General features: G+C 40.9%; 1 protein-coding gene and 1 pseudogene across 1 annotated transcript in view; one reads left to right on the top strand and one right to left on the bottom strand.

Annotated features, from left to right (window-relative positions):
- Window positions 1-14,544, bottom strand: part of DST (dystonin) — a 576,919-nt gene that overhangs the window by 247,888 nt on the left and 314,487 nt on the right. The gene's annotated exons all lie outside the window — the stretch shown is intronic.
- LOC102501237 (mediator of RNA polymerase II transcription subunit 11 pseudogene) lies at window positions 2,142-2,496 on the top strand (annotated as a pseudogene).

Raw genomic sequence — 14,544 nt, 5'->3', positions numbered from 1 at the left:
AGGAAGCTAACTCCAATGAAGAACCTACTGTGTGCCAAACATTTTGTAAGTGCTATTTTACTTAATCCTCACTAATAAGCTAAACATATTTTCTTTTTTGTACACAGGACAAATGAACTTCAATGAGGTTAACAACAGACTGAAAAACTCTGACAGAATATATTTATGTTTGATTTAAAAGCATCTATCTGGTAGTCTGAAGGACACAAAACATTTTTGTTTTAAATTATTTCATTTAATTTATTTATTATTATTTAATTTGACCAGAGAGACAGAAAAAAAGAGGGAGAGTGATAGTGAGAAAGCAAGCCACCAGGTCCAGGACTTAAACCATGGCTGGTCATGTGGGAGTCCAGTGCCCCAACCACCATGTCACCTGCTGGCCCCCATGATGCATTTTTTATATAGAAAGACATAGAAAAATATGTCATGACTTTCCTGACAAACTAATATTTTCACTATACCAAAACTTCACAGCACTGAAAATTCTACCTCCTTCTTTTCTAATTATATCTGTTAAAATAAAATAACTTAAGCAAATGTTCTTCCAAGTTCAAATGGGTCAAACCTATAAATTACTCTATACTACCACCTGCAGAACATAATCTGAACCAGCAGGTATTCTGTATAAAGAACAAAGAAAAAAATAGTACCTTTTTCTATTAACTATATTAAAACAATTTAGCTGAAAGTTCCTAATTTTCTTGTAAGTCTTTACTCAGCATGAAACTCTAATCAACTGATTCTTTTCCCTATACTTTGTTTTTATTAAGTTTCTTAAAAATCTCTTCCACTGAAGAATAATAAAACACAATACTAGTGTCCATGATTTATATTTTCCCAAAAGTGTCTCGTCCATAAATGTCCTGCTTAATCTGCTGATAATTATATTAAAGTACAAAGTGACTTTACTAGGGGTCACACAGTAATTCCAAAGCAGGGATTAACACCAACAAACAACTGTTCCCTCAATCAGTGCAGGATGCAAATCCAAGGGCTAAGGAACACAGGTGGCAAGCCAGGGTCAAAATGAGCAGTAAGAGATTGGACACAAGACAGAGTGGGATGCAAATCATTCTGCAAGCGGGCGGGGGAGGGGTGGGATCACTAGACTCGAGTCATGAGACAGGCTGCTAGTCCTGGCCACACTGGTCCCATAGCTGTGGATAATTCATTTCATGTCTATGAGTCAACTTCCTCATCTATAAAAAGAAGAGGTGGGAGGCAGGACAGATGTTTAAGGGCCTTTTCAGTCTAAAGTCTCACCGAAATACTGTAAATATAAAAACTCAGAGGTAAAAATAGGCAGAGTCAAGCAACTGAAAGAGGAGAATAAAAACTCCAGACCAAAGAAAAAGCCTTTTAACACACACAATGAGGGGCTCAAACAGGAACTCTTTTATTCCTCCCAGCTGCTCCAAGACCCAGAGGCGTGGCCCACCCAGGGACCTGGGGCAGTAAGGCTGTGGCAGATAAAGCCCTTGTCAGGCCTGGCAGCTCTGACAGAAGGGGGAGGTCCTCCTCACACACATTCTCCGGTATTAGCAGAGGGAGCTGTTCCACGGAGTTCCACTCAAAGACACAATCTGAGACATTCTCCTTCGCAAATGCTTAGGACTGGGAACGGGAGCAAAGTGTCTTTATTTTAATCCTTTATCATCTTTCCTAGGAATCTGTGCTTATCTTTGTAGCATGGAAGAGAACTATGTGCATGAATTCTGAATATAAGTAGGAGGGATTTTTTTTTTCATGTGGGTGGGGGGGGAAAAAGAGCAGAAAAATCGCCAAACTTTTTCCTCTCGCCTTTCAGTGCTATTCCGGTCTAAAATTATGCTAGACTACTTTTCTGGCACATCCTAGGAGCTGCAATTCCATTCGCAGTTTACATGCTCAATTACTTAACTGCTGTAAGACCAGTGCCTCGCTTGTAAAAATAATGAGGATCATAATTATTCCACTGTATTGTGAGAATTCAACATTAGTACAGTGCAATGCCTGGCATGTAATAAGTACACGCTCAATGGAGGTTAGCCATTCTATTGTTGTGGTTATTATTGGATGAATAATAATATGATGAATAAGCTTTAAAAAAAAATGGAGCTGCGCATGAGAAAGTCCAGGGAGGGATTTCCAGGGTGACGATGGCTACCTACAGCCTGGCGAATGAGCGACTTCACGCCCTGGAAGGCATCGAATGGGAAATTGGCGCCATTCTTCAGAATGCTGGTACCGAGATCCTGGAACTGTCCAAGGAAAAAACCAACGAGCGGCTCTTAGACCTGGCGGGCAGAGGCCTTCACCACTTCTGTGAACCACGTGGAGGCGGAGCTGTCAGACCAGATCCACTACCTCACCCAGGTGGCCATAGGGCAGCCCCATGAGGGCTCCAGCTACTCTTCAAGGAAGGACTGCCAGATGGCTCTGAAGCGAGTGGACCACGCCCGCCTTAAGCTCAGCGATGTGGCCTGAACCTGTGAGCAGATGCTGGAGAACTAAGCCACAGAGCTGGATTAAGGACTTAAAGGGAGACCATCACCTGTACCGTGAGACAGAACCTGGAGACCTGTAGGGTGGAGACCACGGACTGACACATACGTGTTCTGCTCATCAAGAGTACACTAGGACAAAGGGCAAAAGGTGGAAGTGGAAGAAACTGAAACCCAAGCCTGCCTACAGCTGTGCCCTGGTGCTCTTGCTTTGTATTTCACAAATGCACTGCCAGGCTCAGACAGGAGAAGGAGATGGAGACATTCAGCCACTTCCTCATAGACTTCATTCCATGCCCCAGGCTTCCCTCAGATTTGGCCCAGTGAAGATACAGTCTTCGTTGAAAGAGATGAAATAGGAACTAGGGGTTTTAATAATAAAAACAATAATAAAACAAAACAAAACAAAAATGGGGGCTGGCCCCACAGCCTAGTGGGTAAGGTAGCCAGACCCCACATGGTTGACCACTGGGTTTGAATACTGGTCCCGGTGGCTTAAAAAACACACCAGGAACATGTGAATGCACACTCAAAATCCTGACAGGATACAGAAATGGAGAAGGAATTGAAGCGTTATCATGCCCCATTGTAGGGTTCTGTGTGTGTGTGTGTGTGTGCGTGTGTGTGTGTGTGTGTGTGTGTGTGTATGCACGTGCGCATGTGTGTCTGGTGAATGCACATACCCTCTGACAATGAAAAAGAATCAGGTTTGAGCCTCAGTGCCAGCAGCTTAAAAAAACACTCTGGGCACTTGTGTACAGGATGGAGAAATGGAAGAGAGGGGATTGAGGTTTGAGGTATGACTGTGCTCCTTTGGAGGGTGCTTTCTCCTTCCTTGCCCCCCCAGTTCTCTTTAGCGAACACATACACCCTATGGCACTTTTTTCTAAAAAATTTATAAGAGGTCCCTATAAGTCTTTACACATAATAAAATCCAGTGCTTTTAGGAACACTTTCAATGCAGGAACTACACAGGTAACATTTATAGTGATATAAAGAAAAAAGAAATAGCAGGGGGTAGGGGACTGCTTTCTGCTGATTTGAGAGCATTCCATGCCAGTTCAGTCACAAAAGTAATTACTTACTAACTAGAGAAGTCAGTCATTTCAACTACATGGTACCAGTTTACTAGGTTTGAGTGCTACACGGGTTCTTCCAGAGGAAGGAAGCTAGAGGAGTATGGAAGGCTGAAATGGTCTAAATATCAACCAAGAAAAAAATGTGTATTCCTATTAACTAGGTTTCCAAAGGGTGGATTTCAGATTGATACACACACACTATTTCAGGCTATTACACAGACACAGAACTACAAACACTGTTGAAAAAGTTGTAATTTTTAAATACATATTCAAATGTGTTATGAATTAAGCTTTAACAAATCACAGGCTACACACTAACTCATTTTGAGCTTCTCCTATTATTTCTAATTCACTGAATATCATCCTCAAATGGCAAATGAAAGTACTGAGTCATTGGGAAAGCCATGTCGTACTTTCTTGACTTTCCCAACAACCGAATATTCTCTGTAACTTTACTGTTACCATTAGCTAGCTAGTCTATCAGACCTTTCATGACACTGAGTGACCAAAACTAATAATTATAATAAATTAAATGCTAAAGATTATAAGCCTGCAGCTGTCATTTACAACTCCTGATTTGAAATCTATGTGTTCAGCAAAACAGACAGAATTCTCTACCAAACCACTCCACCAACAACAGGTTAATAATAGCTTCGCATTCGGGCCAGATTCTAGGAAGTAATTAAGCCACCTCCCTTTAAAACCTGGGGCCATACCTCGCTGATCAGGGAGTTTTTAATTCACGCTTCCTGGGTTTAAATCTCAACTCCCAACAGCTAATGACCTGGCTATTAACCCACATAACCTCTCTAAAACCCATTTTTCTCATTTTCAGAATGTAAATGATGATCTAATAATGTCGGCCTCCTTGGATGGTTCTGAAAATTAGAAGAAATGATCACAGCAAATGCTTCTTACTTATTAGCATAGTGCCTGGTTATAGAGAATTCTATATGTGTTAGTTTCGCCCACCACCAATTTTTATTAGTCATATTTACTGCATAAAGCCTCTTACCAACAATGTTAGCAAGCATCAAAAAGAAAGAAAAAGAAAGAAAGAAAAAAAAAAACAAAAAAACACCTTGATACCAGAGTTCCTTTTGGAAATGTGAAGCTCTCATGTCACACATCCGAGTCATCATGGGCTGCCAGCCAGGTTGGAGTTCTTCCTGCCACTGAGCCTCTCCTGCCCATATTTCATCTGTGCTTCATTTCTCTGGGCCAGCCTGCCACCATTCCCACACTTCCAGAAATATCATTGCCCAGTAAACAAAATCTCTTGTATCTTCAATAGCTTCTATTGTGCTTCTCTACCTTTTCAGTGAACCCCAAGTCTCCCCAACTACATTAACCCAAATTCAGTCAAGTCCTAGAGTCCACAGGCTACTATGTAGCATTGGTATATATGAACCCCAACTCCTCAGTGATGCAAAACCATTGTCTGTGGTTATAAAGACCTCAATATTTTTTAAGGTTTTTGCCATAGGGCACATCCACTTGCCACAGAGAGACAGAGACAATAAGAGGGAAAGTGAGAAATCTTCCCATCCCCACCCCACAGGGGGATGGCCATGCCACAATCCCTTCTCCTCCATTCTCCTTTCACGATTCTGGGCACTCACACACATGAACCCAATGTAATTTCTTCAAGCCTCCAGGTCAGGGATTCAAACTAGGTTCAGCCATATGGAGTCTAGAGCCTTAACAAATACACTACCTGCTGGCCCAAAGACCTCCTTTTTTTTTTTATATTGTAGACCACTCTTGTTGAACCACCTTTCATCTCAAAAGTGATCCCCACATCCACTCAGAGGTTTGGTTTCTGGCTGTGTGTGACTGGAAGTCCAAACCCTGTCTCCATCTAGCATGCCATCCTTCCTCACAGCCCATTCTCTCATCTCCACTCCAGCCACTGGCATATCTACATCCTGGATATCATCATCCTAACTAGTATATCTCCGTTATTTAACTCTAGATGGAATTTCCTGTTTGTCCAGAGCTTTTATTCTCTGACTTCAGCCAAAGCAATTATCTGGCTTCATCAAAATTTCACATTCCTTGACTTGTCCAATTTTGTTCCAAACTATGAGCTGTTGGAAAAGAAAAATACTTTTTTTCTTCACCCTTCATAAGTTCTTAGTTGGAACAGATGCCTGTAACCAAAGTTTACTAGTATGTTTATTTCACATTTACATGGGAGTCCAAAAGGGACTGTGGGAGACCAGAATATGCCACCTCCCCCCGGAAAAAATAAAGGATTATTGAGCTGAAGGCAATTAAAAACAAGATTTAGGAAAGCCTTCTGCCCTCTGCCTATTTGCATGAAAGCAGGATACACAATTACAAAATCAGAAAGTACTTGTCCCCTGCTTCTACCAAAGAAAATAGAAGTTACCCACTGGAAGACAGCTTCAGAGCTTTATGGGCCTGGGGATGGTACCAGAGGCATCTACGTGAACTCCCTGACTCAGCAGCCCTTCTGTCACTCATTTGCTTTCCCATGAGTTGCTGCCCCCAGAGACTGAAGTCCTTTTCTTTGCCTTGTCATTTCTCTAAAAATGTACTGTTCTTTTTTGAAGACACTATATCAACTGGAATTCACAGCCACCTCTTTGAGAAATGCTCATTCCCTGGGTGTCTTCCATGTATATAGAAATATACACGTTAATGAACTTCTTTTGTTTTGTTTTCGTTTTGTTAATCTGTCTTTTGTTCGAAGTGAAAACATAAGAACACTGAAGAAAGCATGATTTTATTTCCTCTACAGTGTCCTTTCATGTCTTTATGTTCTATACCTGTCTTGTACCTCACCACCCATCACTTCAACTACTTTTTGCAATATCTTCAACTCCCGTCTACCCTTGTCCTTACCCTGCAATCACTGAACTAATGAATCCAGCGACACGTCTCCTCTGCTAAACTTCATAGCTTCACCCTAAGCTACGAAGTTCTGCTAGAGAAAACCATCTACCATGGACTGCAGCCACCACAGAGTCCAGGTCTGCGATCTCACCTAGAGGTCCTGGCAAGAAAGAAAGAAACCTAGAAAGTTTCCTTGGTAACCTAACTGAACTGTTCCTTCACCCCTCACAGAATCTCTTTCAAGTCTTCAAATATACATACTAAAACTATTGTTCTTCCTGGAAATAGAATGAATGCTTAGGAAAAAAATTTAAACATTTGGATAGAAGGTCCTTGAACTAATTGAATTAGAAATTTAGCTGGTGACTATACACACACACACACACACACACACACACATTTTTCTTGCCAAAGGGTATATGCACTTGCCAGAGAGAAAACAAGAAAGCACCCCTTGATAGGATGCATCCCCCTTCCCCAATGTGGGCATGCCACGATGGTCTCTCTTCTATTTCTCCATCCCTTCATGTTTGGGGCATGCTCACAGACACATCTGGCATGTTTTCAAGCCACCAGTGATGGGACTCAAACCATGGTTGGACATGTGGCATCTGGTTCTCAATGCACTGAGCTTTACCACTGCCATACAGGGGTGATTTGGTAACTATATATATTTTTTGGGGGGGGAGGGGGGAGATTTTCGCTATAGGGCGCGTGTGCTCGCCAGACAGACAGAGAGAGACATAAAGACAGAAAGCGAGAAATCACCCCCCGGGGGGGATGGTCACGCTGCAATCCCTTCTCCTCCATTCTCCTTTCAGGATCTTGGGCACGCACGCACATGCGCCTGGCATGAGTTTTAAGCCACCGAGTCCAGGACGCGAACCGCGGTCGACTACGTGGGAGTCCAGCGACATAGCCATTACGCTAACTGCTGGTTCCCGGTAACTATATTTTTAACAAAATAATATTGGACCCACGACATAGTTTAAAAGAGAGAGAGAGAGAGAGAGAGAGAGAAAAGAAAGAGAGAAGAAAAGAATTCAGTTACCTAATATATAAAGTCATTTTCATAGTTCAGGATTCTGAGCCTTGATATAAAAGAAATCACCACTTCTACTTCACCTTCCCACCCCATATAAACAAGCTCTAAAACTGAAATAAAAACACTGAAAACTAACCTCCACAATAAAAATTTTTTAAAAATCAGGCTGGCTCTTTGTTCTGATGGTTAAGGTAGCCAGGCCCAAATGGTCACCCACACAGTTCAAGTCCTGGACTTAGCAGCTCAAGAAACACTCAAGTACATGTGTGTGCATGTCCAAAATCTTTAAAGAAGGGAAAGATGAAGGAAAAGGAATTGCAGTGTGACTTCCCCATTCAAGGGGGAGTGCTTTCTCTTCCTCTGTCTGTCACTGGCAAGCACATACACCCTCTAGCAAAAAAAAGAGAGAGAGAGACTTAAAAATCACCACCCACACCAAAAAAACCCCTCATACTCTTTCCTATATTCATTTCTCTTTTTCTCACATTACCTCTATTCTTCACATAATACTGATATTTTATATTCTCCCTTCTTCTTGGCAGAACTGAGACAGCATCCAACAATTGAACCACCAATAACTATCAGGTTGTTGGGAAAGACATGATGTATTTTTCTATGTTTTTTTCTATGCAAAAATGTGTCATGACTTTCCCAACAACCCAACAGAACTAAAGGATGGTTCAGGTGACTGTAAGTGAACCTTCAGAGGAAAAGAAGTATGGTTGACAAAGTTCAAATATAAGGAATGAAGTTTGACCCCAATTCACAGGGTTCCAACTGTGGAGTCATCAAATATGCATGTTCATGGTCAGTCAGGGATTTCATTATGCAGGTCCCAAGTGCCTCATACAGCATGGTCAGGCAATGTGAACCACGATTTCAACAGACAACTAAATGATATAATAAATACCTGAGAACAAGCAGGATATTTTACTTCTACAACCTAGGAGCCAAAGAAACGACTACTGGAGCTCTCAAAGTATAAATTTTTAAGTCCTCCTCATGTGTGTTGGCCCATCTTGCCAAACATTGCTAGAGAATCCCACCTAAAAACATGGATATGCTAGCTGTCCCAAGATTTTTGCAGAGAAAGGGACCTTATACGCTCAGTCCCTCTCTTTTCCCTCTATCAATGGGAGTTAAGATAATTATTATCTCAAGTCTACACTGTTACCACAAGTCTGCAATATGAATATCAACATCTTTTTTTTAATTATTTTTAAGACATATTTTTGCTATAGGGTGTGTGCATTCACCACAGACAAAAAGAACAAAGTGAGAAATCACCCCCCAGGGGGATGGCCATGCTACAATCCCTTCTCCGCCATTCTTCTCCATTCTCCTCCATCTACCTTCTAGAATTTTGGGCGTACACACACACACACACACTGGCATGCATGATTTTCAAGTCATCAGGTTTGGGACTCAAACTGCACTAGACCATGTGGGAGTCCAGCGCCTTAACCACTATACCACCTGCTGACCCCCAACAACATCTTTTAAAACACAGTTATTATGGGCCTGAAGTAATACTGGGCTCAAGAGAGTTTCTATCTTGTTCTGGAACTAAGCTATAGCCTTACTAGTCTCAATGCACTAAGTCTGTCTGTCTGTCTTTCTTTTGTTAGCCCTCTTTTTTTCATGTTGGATGGCACGTGTGCTCACCAGAGGGAGACAGACAGACAGACAGACAGACACACACACACACACACACACACACACACATACACACACAGGAGAAAGTACCCACCCAGTCAGTCCCCATAGGGAATGCTCACACCACAATCCTTTCTCTTCCATTTCTCCCTCTTGTTGGAATTTTAGACATGACACACATGAACCTATTGTGTTTCTCAAACTACCAAGTCTGGACTTTGAACTGCAGTCAGTCACATGGGATCTGGCTACCTTGACGACCAGGCCATGGAGCCAGCCCACTGCACCAAGCCTTCCCTTATTCTCATTCCTAATCCAGTGTGTTCTTCCATCTGCGATAAAAGTAGCCCAGGTCAGTCTTGGCTGAATGCAGACAAAGCTATTTCCCTCCTTTCTCTGTAAGATCAAACCAAATGACCATCAACTGGTGTGAATCACATGCTCCATCCCTTCTAGGGTTTTTTGGTAGAGCTACGTCTCCCCTTGGAACATTTTCCTCACACTCTGTCTGACGTGGCATTTAACTATCTTCTGAATAAGAGGGAGAAAGAAAGAGAAAAAAGAAGGAAGTATCCAAGAAAGAAAAAGTGTGAAAGAACAGAAACACATGTTTTATGGTTCCATTTGGTATAAATGAGTTTCAACCCAGCATGCAAACTTTGTCATTTTTGAAAATTAAATGCTTTCCAATTGACCTCACTGTCCAATATAACAGAATATTCTGACCACTGCATAATATTTCCCAGCAAGGAGCACAAGCCCAGAGACTCTCAATGAGAGCCCACTGTCAAGCAGGGAGGCTGAGCCTCATCTCATTTCTCTAAAACAAAAATTCATAAACATGACATAGAGTAAAGCTTTCAAATGTCTTTTTTGATAAAAGAAAACAAGCCAACATATCCCGTCTCACAGAATACTGTGATTCCATTCACAGCTTATTGCCAAATGACCCACTAACTATAAAATGAACTGAAACAGCCTCACCATGTTAGTCAGCTGAATCTGTAAATGTGAAAGTCCTCTGAGCAAAGTCAAGGCCACCAGACAACTGGGCAACAAGAACATCCTATTTTTACAGACACAGTCATGGGTATGGCATGCACCGAGTCCACAAAAACAGCCAACTCCAAAGTGGACTCAGATACTCCCTAAAAGTTTAATCATGTTTTCTTTAAATGCATGCATTTCATTATTTTATAAGGTAATCCTGCAACTTTTATTTTTTAAGTAATAATAAAATTAATTAAAAAGTGTTATTAGATTACTAAGTAGTTTTTTCATTTTTCTTTTTTGGAGAGGTTTTTCTTGCTATAGGGCAAGTGTACTCGCCAGAAAGACAGAGAAACAGAGAGACAAAAGCGAGAAATCACCTTCTGGGGTGGGATGGCCATGCCACAACCCCTTCTCTTCATTCTCCTCTCGGGATCTTGGGCACGCACGAATACATGCCTGGCGTGAGTTTAAGCCACCAGGTCTGGGATTTGAACTGCTGTCAACTACATGGGAGTCTAGCAACATAGCCATTATTCCAACTGCTGGTCTACAGATCACTAAGTAGCTTATTTAAAACTACAGTAGAAAAGGCAAGATCTCTGAAGTTAAGGGAACTGAGATAGGTAGAACAGACAAAGTTATAAATATAGAAAATTGAGGAATTCCGCATTTAAAATAGAACATTAAGAAATGATGGGAAGGGGCCAGTAGGTGGTGTTGTTAAGTTGCTAGACTCCCACATGGTTGACTGTGGCTCAAGTCCTGGACTTGGAGGCTTGTTTTTGCTCTCTCTCTCTCTCTCTCTCTCTCTCTCTCTCTCACATGTGCCCTATAGCAAATTGAATAATAGTAAATAAAATTAAATAATCATTCTTGCTTTCTCACTTTCCCTTTCTCTCTCTGTCTCCCTCTGGTTAAATAAAAATAAAAATAAATAATAACGACAAACAAAGTTATATAAATTTTTAAAAGGGGGGGTGTCAAGTGACGTGGTGGTTGTAACGCTGGACTCCCACATGACCAACCGAGGTTCAAGTCTCGGATCTGGTGGCTTGATTTCTCATTGTCCCTTTCTCTCTTTCTCTTTGTCTCACTCTGGTCAAATTAAAACAAAAATAAATAATAATAACAAATAAAGTTAAATCAATTTTTTTAAACTAAGTAATTATTTTTTAAAAAGAAATCATGGAACTTAAGCTAAAAGAAAGCAAGGCCATTTGGTAAACTCTCTGCTTTTCACTGGTTAACAAACTGAGCATAAAAGAGGCGATGTGACATTCCCAACGTCTCACAGCATGCTAGTAAGAAGCCAAAGGTATGGAGCTAGGATGCCTAAACTCCAGCTCCAAATTTACCAGAGGGTTTTAAAGGTTCTCTTTCACATTTAGAAATCTCTCCTTACCCTTGAGACGCAGTAGCCACAATGGAGGCTACTAACCCAGGTTGCATGGAGTACCCCTACTGCTAGGAAAATGGCTACAAAGGCCTAAGTCAAGAAGGGGCATCCCCAGCTTTGCTTCAACCCTTAGAGCCAAGACCCTTTTCACTAGAGCTTCTCAGCCTCTATATCAGCAAAGGGGCTAAGACAGAACACTGTACATTGTCAGAGGAAGACACACAGGAACTGGATGGAAGTCAAGGGTCCTAAAATCTCTTTCTCACAAGACCAGCCATGGTTTCTTACATGGCAGTCCTTTCCCTCAGAGAGCAACAGATTTGCCTCTGGCATTATGTTCTCTTCCTATCAGATCAGAGCTACTCTCAATAATGCATTTGAAATGTATCTATACTATGGCACAAATAACCAAAATTAGCTTTCAGAACTTTTCTGTTCCAACAGTTTAACAAAGTTTTAAGCTACATATGAAATTTGAGAAATACTGTCAGTATACTGTCTATCATGTAATAGATATTCAGTAAGTATCTGCTGAAAAAGTGAGTAAGGATGAACAGAGATATTGATGAGATTAGAAGCAGGTTGGAAAAGGTAAAGCTCAGGATTCTTCCCCTACAAGTCTCTTAACATGGTTATTTCAAGAAGAAAAGTTTAACACAGGGAAGGAGACTGTGGAGAGCTGAGACTTACGTTCAATTTCAGACCCTGCCACTTATCCTGACTTCTCTGGGCCTCAATTTCCTTTCCTGTCAAGTGAGGCTAATAAGAGTACATCCTCACAGAGAGGTTAAAAGACTCAGAAAACATACACAGAGCTAAGAACAGCGCTGGCCCCACAGTGAATGGAGGTAACTTATAAAGATAAGAGTGTGAATACTATTGCTTAAATTCTTTTACTCATACAGCTTGACACTGTAACAGACAAAAGCAAATTCCATGTTGAATTTGTCAACACAGGAAAATATACTTCCAAGTCAAGATGTTTGTTTACAAAGACAATTTTTTCAAAAATGTTTTAGCTGATTTTGGCAGAAACAAATGTAATCAACATATTTTTAGTGTCTGCTTCCAAGTTTTAAAAAATGTGTGAAAATGCTCCACAAAATAATTATAACTGCAGAGATGACACAAACTTTTTGAAAATTCTAAATTTCAATATGAACTAATGCTCTACATATAACAAAGTCTTAATATGGAGGACAAAAACAAAGAAAAGGCTGATAAAGTTCAAATGATAATCATCTAAATTGATGACTGCCTTGAGCAAATTCTCATCTATTTCTTACTCAAAAAATGAGTAAAACTAACATAAAAATAACTACCTTTTGTATAAAGCAAAGGATTTTAAGTTTTTGCATGTCATTCACTTAAAAGACAGAGGTATCATAATGCTGATAGTGACCTAAATTTTTTCACCTTTTTTTTTTTTGGAGAGGTTTTTGCTATAGGGCACATGCTCACCAGAAAGAGAGAGCGAGAGACAGAAAGTGAGAAATCCCCACCACCCCACCCCGCCCCCCCCCCGGGAGTATGGCCACGCCGCAATCCCTTCTCCTCCATTCTCGTCTCGGGATCTTGGGCACACACGCACATGTGCCCGGCGTGAGTTTAAGGCACCGAGTCCAGGACTTGAACCTTGGTTGACTACATAGGAGTCCAGCAGCATAGCCATTACGCCAACTGCTGGTCCCTTATGGTAAGGTGTTTTCAATGAGCATTCTGGATACTCTTCTGTAGGGACCGTAAGCCACACAGACTGAGAAACTATGCTGTAGACAAATAGTATAAAGCTCCCACCCATAGTCCCAACCATTAGAATCACCTACTGAGTCCCACCCTGGTCTATTATATTAGAATCACTGGGGGTGGCATCCAGGCACCTGTTTTTGTTTTGTTTTGTTTTGTTTTAAATCTCCTCAGGTGACTTTCACATGTGCTCAGGTTAAAGAAGCCATTATTTATACACCGAGAATACAACCATCTTTGCTGATATCTATCTAACAAGAATGGGAAGAGATGAGATTTGTGAAACTGAAGAATACTTTCCGGAACGAGCTCAAGGAAAAAGGTACAGGAAGCATGTGGCTCTCAAACAGGAGAACCCTGGAAAAGCGGCAAACACTGAACTCATTCATCCTGTTCTCAGACACAGTCTAACCATCTGTGAAGAATGAGTTAATACAACAAACCTGTAAACACCAACCCCGGCTCTGACTGCTCAGCAATCTACTTCAGAAGTGCTTTGACAATTAAATCAAGTAGACGTTGTACCAGAGTTTAATTTAGCTAATTCCATTTGCTATTTTGTCCTTAGAACTTATTTAACCTTTCTGAGTTTCCATTTCCTCATTCTGTGTAACAGTGTATTTTACATATTTCATACAGTTGCTAGGGTGATCAAAAAGTGTCCAGAAGTACTCTTCTAATTCCAACACAATCTACAAATCTAAGATATTTCTTTTTTACACTAATTCCAACACAATCTACAAATCTAAGATACTTCCTTTCTATGTAACCTGTTATCCTGATATAAAGATGCAGCATATTTACAAACTTTATATTCAGCAGGCACGTAAGGGGGGACTGGCTGAGTGGCCTCCACAGAGCTCCTCAGGCTGGAAGGTCACTCTAGGTCAAAATATCATTGCAAAGATTAAAAGAGGAGGTAAACAGACAATAACAAATGTTATCCTCACTGACAATAACAAATGTCATGGACTGGGGAAATTCAAGGCAGGTTAGGGTAAACTCAAAGAAATGTACACTATTCACTTCCATATTAACTCAGAAGTGATGGATGGAGCCCAACCCTGTGTACAACTATGAGTAAGAACGAATCAAACAGGAAGGATATAACAGAACTTGAGGAGATACGTAAAAGGAATGTTGGCTAACCAGCCATTTCTGGGTTGAAAATAATGAAAGGCCCAGCGAATCTCTTATTCGCATCTAATTCTCCAATAAAAAATACAAAACGCAAAGCAAGATTAAGAGTTCTATGAACAGTTCTTTTTTTTTTTTTTGGAG

The sequence above is a fragment of the Tupaia chinensis genome, unplaced genomic scaffold (genome assembly GCF_000334495.1).
Source record: "Tupaia chinensis unplaced genomic scaffold, TupChi_1.0 Scaffold000256_1, whole genome shotgun sequence".
Taxonomy (NCBI): domain Eukaryota; kingdom Metazoa; phylum Chordata; class Mammalia; order Scandentia; family Tupaiidae; genus Tupaia; species Tupaia belangeri.
This window is presented reverse-complemented; position numbering and strand designations above follow the sequence as displayed.